Below are 6,435 nucleotides of genomic sequence, written 5' to 3' on the forward strand. Positions count from 1 at the left end.
CGACCGCCGGGGAGCGCTCCTGCTCGCCCGCCGCAGCCATTTCTCGGCGGCAGCGCCTCAGCGCCCCGCACAGCCCCGCAGTTTTGCGGTGCCGGGCTGGTCGCGCCTCCCGCAGGGACAGCGGCGAATAACCCCCGGCACTGGGCGCCGGGTTGGGTCCCAACGCGGAGGGAGGGAGGTGCCATTAACACGGCGCCTCGCAACAGCGAGATCGCGTCTAATGTGGAGTTTCCAGGCCGCTGCAGCGCCGCGGGCGGGGGCCGGCGGTCCCGGCTGCCCCCAGCGACAGCAGTGGGGGGCAAGGAGGGGGTGCCCATCGAGGGGCTGGTCCTGAGTTCGCTTCCGTCTGGTCTGGCCTGCTGAAGCTTCCTTTGACGGTAAAAAACAGTTTGAAGCATCTAGGGGAAGGAGGCAAAAATTTACAAAAGAACAGCAACTCTACAGAAAAAGTTTAATTTCCAAAATACAGCTATCACTAAAGCAGGGAGTCATGGCTACAAGGCAGTGGCCTTCCTGAGCTCCCCTAACGTTGAAACAGATTGTGCTAATTGAATATTAGTCCCAGGACAGCGGCATGTTCGAGTACCATTTCACAATTTACACCATACCTATGCAAATCATGCTACCATTTTAAAACTAAATAAAACCAGTCCTGTAAGTCTTTTCTGACATTGTGAGAATGTCATCTTCTACTCTCCTTTCTATTTTAAGCAGTGGTGCGAAGAATGTCTTTGCATTATCTTCAACACGTATGATTTGTCTTTACTTTTAAGACCCTTTGTGTCATATCTTAATCCTCAGACTTCCTCTTTGACAGGCTATTAATGCCACTGTAGTTTCTCATACTTCTCTAGTTGTATTCTACTCATCACACTCGTATGTGAGGAGACTTACAAGTGCTATGCACAGATGGGTGACTCATTTTCTCATCCCTTGCACGCGCTTTGTCATTCTGCTCCAAGAGGGAAGGTAACACAATGGACTGCTTTGGTTTGCATTTTAAAATATCACAAGTATGCGTGCCTTGCTTTGTGGCTAACTTATAAAAGGAAATGCACATTACAGTTAGAAGGGAAGGAGCAAAGTTCTGTGGCTATCCTTAGTTCTAGGCAGAAGGGGATCCATACAGATTTATTTTATCAAGTATAAGGGGATTAAAGCTGTGTCTTTATCACAGAGCTTTAATTTACCCCCTGTCCACCCTTCACACTTGGAATTTAAATAACCTGCTAGAAACCAGCAGCGCTATGAGGAATGGGTTTCATGTGCTCCTGTGAACAGGACAACACGGACTGGGAACAGGGACAGACATCAGCAATCGGCAAGGCAGAGGATGGTGCTTCTGAAGACTGGAGCATCACGGAGGAATGCAGAGCTGGGACGGCTGCTGTCCAGCTCCCAGGCTGTCTCGGTGGGAGGGAAATGCAATAAGAGCTATGCATCCTTTGAAAATTGCTGTCATCTGACCAACTGCTGTAGCTGCGGTATGTAGATGTTCAAAGGCAGTTCCTTCACCTCTCCCAGGCAAAGACGGCATTATCTGGCTGAAAATATCTGGCAAGACTTCTGCCATGCATTGATCCAACTCTTCTTCTCATATAACTTTTTGCTTCTTTTATGTTGTGCAGCATTCTCATTTTTCTTCCTCCAAATTCCTATTGTACATTAAGTACCTCCCTGTCTACAAAATCCTTGTCAGTAATTAAGTAGCTTGTATGTTACAACCTGTGCTTGGTATGATAATTACCCTACTGCTAGTTCTCCCTGTTGACTATGTTCATCTATTATCCATTACTATCAGCTCAGATAGAATTTGGAGTGGTATGAAGTGCCTCATATAGCGAAGCACCAGCATTTTGAAGGGCCTGCAGGTGCTACCACAAGGTAAATAGCTAATAATATCATTACTATGCATTTCTCAAGTTTTCTAATTATTCAGCAAAGTTTATTACTCCTTTCTCAATACCAGTAAGCAATCTCTGGCAATTAAAAAACTATTTACCTGTGTCTGAGAATCTACAGATGAAATCCTTGAGACCATCTGTCCTATGGTTCAGGGGCTGGAAGGAAGGATTCACTAGTTCTGCCTCTAAGATAAAACTGAGCCGTTCTGGCAAGCAGAGACCATCAGTACTTAGAAGATGGCATGTTCAGTCACCTTCTGTTGCAGTCTATCTCTAACATGGTTTCCATTTGCGGGCTGGCAAAAGGCACATGGTCATCACCACTTTCTATTACTCAAGTACTCTTGTATGTACAGAAGTACAGTGTAAAATACAATAAGAAAATAATGATACGGCTGCAACTTCAGCTTGACTTTCTCCTCTGGTTGATTTAACAATTGAAAGTACTCTATTATAAATGGTTTAATATACCCATCAGGTGGTATGATTAAAGTATTAATTTAATCTCAATAGAGATGTGAATATCAGTATGTTCCCACAGAAACTTTATTTAATGCAACCTAAAGGAAGTTTGTTTTGTGGGAAAAAAATTATGACTGAGCATAGTTATGGCCTGTAAAAGTTTATAATGTCTTCCTGCTCTCAGACTCCCCAGGAGGGCGAATCAGGATCACACACATTGGCAGATGGGGACATAAATCTGGCTAGGAAGAGAGCACAAGTGAGAAGCGTGTTAAGTCAGTCTCCTCCAAAGATGCTCCTCGAAAACCCAAAGGTACAAAGTTGAGCTGTTCCCACTCCACAGAAAAAACTAATAAAATAGAACAGCAATAACTGCACTCACTCGTCTTCAGTTTTATGCCTCCCAGGGGCACAGACAATCAGGGAGATAAGTTGTAATTTTGCACCTCTTTGCACCAGCTGCACTTAACTTGGTCTGATTTTTACCTGTCGCTAACAGCACCACAGAGAATTAAAAAGAAAAACTATTAAAAGCCTAATGTATTTTTCATATGTAGGTTGTTTGCATTTCTAATGCTTAGTTTGAAGCCTTGCATGAAGTGAAAAGTGGAGGTGATAATTCATTACCATGCAAAATCTAAAAGTACAGTATTGTGAAAAAACGTTATTTTTCTTCAGATATAGAGAACTTGATGCACAAGGTAAGTAATTTCATTGAAAAGCTTCTTTGAAGTATGTTGAAAACAGTCCAAAAAGAATCATACATGTTTCCAAAATAATGGCAAATGTGGTTTTCGGAGAACACAAATTCTCAAGGCTGATAGTGCTCTAATAGGCCACAACCTTTAAGTTGATTCTTCCCCCTTTCCCTTCCCCCATTCCTTTTCTAAAATGAAAAGCTGCTTATTTTTCAAATTAATCTCTCCAAATCCCTTGGTCAATTAGTCTGCAATAGCAGAAAGGTGGAAAAGCATCTTATCTAGACAGACAATGAGAATTTTAGACAGACAGGACTGGGGTTTTTTGACCAAGTTTGTTCCTCTGTAAAAAAAATAATGATATAAAGGTAGCTGTAAACAAATCCTCAGTCACTGTGCTCTACACAGTAATTTTAAGTTAAGAATGTATCTGACTGTAGAAGATTAAATAAAATCTTAACCGTGGAATTGGGAGTAAACTGTGAAATACATGTTCTTTTTTGTACCTTTGTTTCACTGTTAGAAGTTTGATTCGGGGATGTTGTAAAGCTTTGCAGCGTGTAGACAAAAGAGGATGTTAACGCCCACAGATCAAGTGTCTTTGAGTGGCAGTGTGGAATTTCTGCGAAGACAGCAAAGAGCAAATATTACAAGAAATAGGAATCTGAGCTGGGGGAATGATTATATATTTCTGCCCCCACCTGCAATTATCCCAGAAGGCCTTTCACCTTCAAGGGCTGAAAGACTTTTCTGTGTGTTTTGTCATGGGAAGAGGAGAAGATCACTGTTATTGATGTGAAATTTTGTGCCCTGTTAAGCTTCTGGTAAAATGCCTGTTGTCCTCAGCATGACTGGATCTGGTCACTGAAAAACACTTCAGAAGTCCCAGCATTCTTGTCAAAGATTGAAAGACATTAAACTAAAATAGATTATGGCAATACCTACAGTATTTTTTTTTTTTTTTACTCACAGCTGTGAGTTACTTTAAAATCTCACAATCCATAGAGAAAATCCTAATACCTGTGTTGGACTAACTTCTAGGCTGTCGCCACATTGTAGTGTTCCCTCTTTACACGCCTACGTCAGCAGAACTGCCTCCTTGGAGTTCCAGAGGGCAGACTTTGGCCTGTTTAGGAACCGGGTTGACAGAGTCCCTTGTTGGGCAGCTCTGAAGGGCAAAGGAGTCCAGGAAGGCTGGTTGTTCTTCAAGAAGGAAATCTTAAAGACATAGGAGCAGGCTGTCCCCATGTCCCGAAAGACGAGCTGGTGGGGAAGAAGACCGGCCTGGCTGAACAGAGAGCTTTGGCTGGAACTCAAGAAAAAAAGCAGATTTTATGACCTTTGGAAGAAGGGTCAGGCAACTCGTGAGAACTACAAGGATGTCATCAGGTTATGCAAGGAAAAAATTAGAGGGGCCAAAGCGCAACTAGAACTTAGTCTGGTTACTGCTGTAAAAGACAAGTTAAAATGTTTCTATAATTACAACTGCGTTATTAATGGTTAGACTCAATGATCTTAAAGGACAACAGGTTGACCATAACCCAGCAATGTGACCTTGTGGCCAAGAAGGCAAATGATACCTGGGGTGCATTAGGCAAAGTGTGACCAGCAGGTTGAGGGAGGTTCTCCTCCCCCTCTATTTTGCCCTGGTGAGGCCACATCTGGAGTTCTGTGTCCAGTTTTGGGCTCCCCAGGTTAAGAAGGACAAGAATTACAGGAGGGAGTCCAGCAGTGGGCTACAAAGATGATGAGGGGTCTGGAGCATCTTTCTTATTGAGGAGAGACTGAGAGAGCTGGGTCTGTTCAGCCTGGAGAAGAGAAGGCTGAGAGGGGATCTCATCAGTGTCTATAAATATCTCAAGGGTGGGTGTCAAGAGGATGGACCAGACTCCTTTCGGTGGTGCCCAACGACAGGATGAGGGGCAATGGGCACAGAATGAAGCACAGGAGGTTCCATCTGAACATGAGGAGAAACTTCTGTACTTTGAGGTGCCAGAGCCCTGGAACAGGCTGCCCAGAGAGGTTGTGGAGTCTCCTTCTCTGGAGACATTCAAACCCAGCTGGACACATTCCTGTGTGATCTGCTCTGGTGAACCTGCTTTAGCAGGTGGGTTGGACTAGTTGATCTCCAGAGGTTAACCCCAACCATTCTGTGATTCTGTGATTCTGTCTTTTTCAACCTAAACAATTTGATGACTAGTTCTTCATGTAATTTGTGGATGATAAAATCCAGAATACAGCAAATCCTCCACCTTTCTATCACCCTTCTCTTTCCTGCTGCCCGGAGATACTATTGATCCTTCATTCACTTATGGATTTGTCCAAACTGGATAGCATTGGCAAAAGTAATCACTGGGTCCTCCTGCCTACTTGACAAAAGGAGCACAACTGACTTCAGGCTGTCTAGAGTAAACAGGTACAATTTCAAATAGGAAATAGGTAATAGGAACATATTATATCATAGCATCATTTCACTCCAGCTCGATAAGCTGGACATTCACTGGGCTGGTGCACAGGTACTGGGAGCACACAGATGACCTCTCCTATGCAGCTGAGGTTGAGGACCAGAATCCTGAAAATATCCCAGCAAAGTCTGTCTGTTATATGGAGTGAGAGGTACTTGCCAATGTTTAATCATTGAGCTTAGTGACCTGCCTGACAACATTTTTCTGTCAGGGGAATTATCTACAGGCAGCTGGAAGGTCTGTAAGGAGGTCAGGAGCCTGGCTCAGGGGCAAACTTAGAACACACCTTTTGGTGAACCTGGCCTCTCAGGTACCTGCTTGCTGGTCAGCTGGGAACATGGAGCGTGTCCCAAGAGCAATCACCTTCATTGTATTTTTCAGTGTACGAAATTACCTTATAATTATGAAATAAGTTAGGGAGAATTCTGCTTTGAGTCTGTGCTTGGCTGTGGGACATGGTGGAGGCTGTATAGTGATCGGATACAGTGGTTTGCTTGATTCTGGTCCTGTGTCAGACACTTGCCAATATTGCCGATGAATAGTAGGGGTGAAAGAAATATGAAAAAGCCCTAAACCAAGTGCTAAATTACAATGTTAATTTCTTATTTCTGCTACCAGATAGTCATGCAATCCTTGGAGTTACTACACGAGGTTTAAAATGTTGAAAGAGGAATTCCAATATGATTTTTAGTGTCCAGATAACCTCTGAATCTAAACTCTAATAAAGTTTTTCACCAAAATGAGCTGTTAATTAGTCAACACTATATTCAGACTTATGTTTAAAAAACATTTACTTCTACAGAAGGGCACCCAAAACCTGTACTATTCACGCTACTCTGTTTCTGTGGAAACTGTGTGTTGGAGTGGAATAGGAAAAACAGTGGGGAGAGGAGGAGAGGTGAAGTG

Source organism: Columba livia, chromosome 1 (genome assembly GCF_036013475.1).
Source record: "Columba livia isolate bColLiv1 breed racing homer chromosome 1, bColLiv1.pat.W.v2, whole genome shotgun sequence".
Taxonomy (NCBI): domain Eukaryota; kingdom Metazoa; phylum Chordata; class Aves; order Columbiformes; family Columbidae; genus Columba; species Columba livia.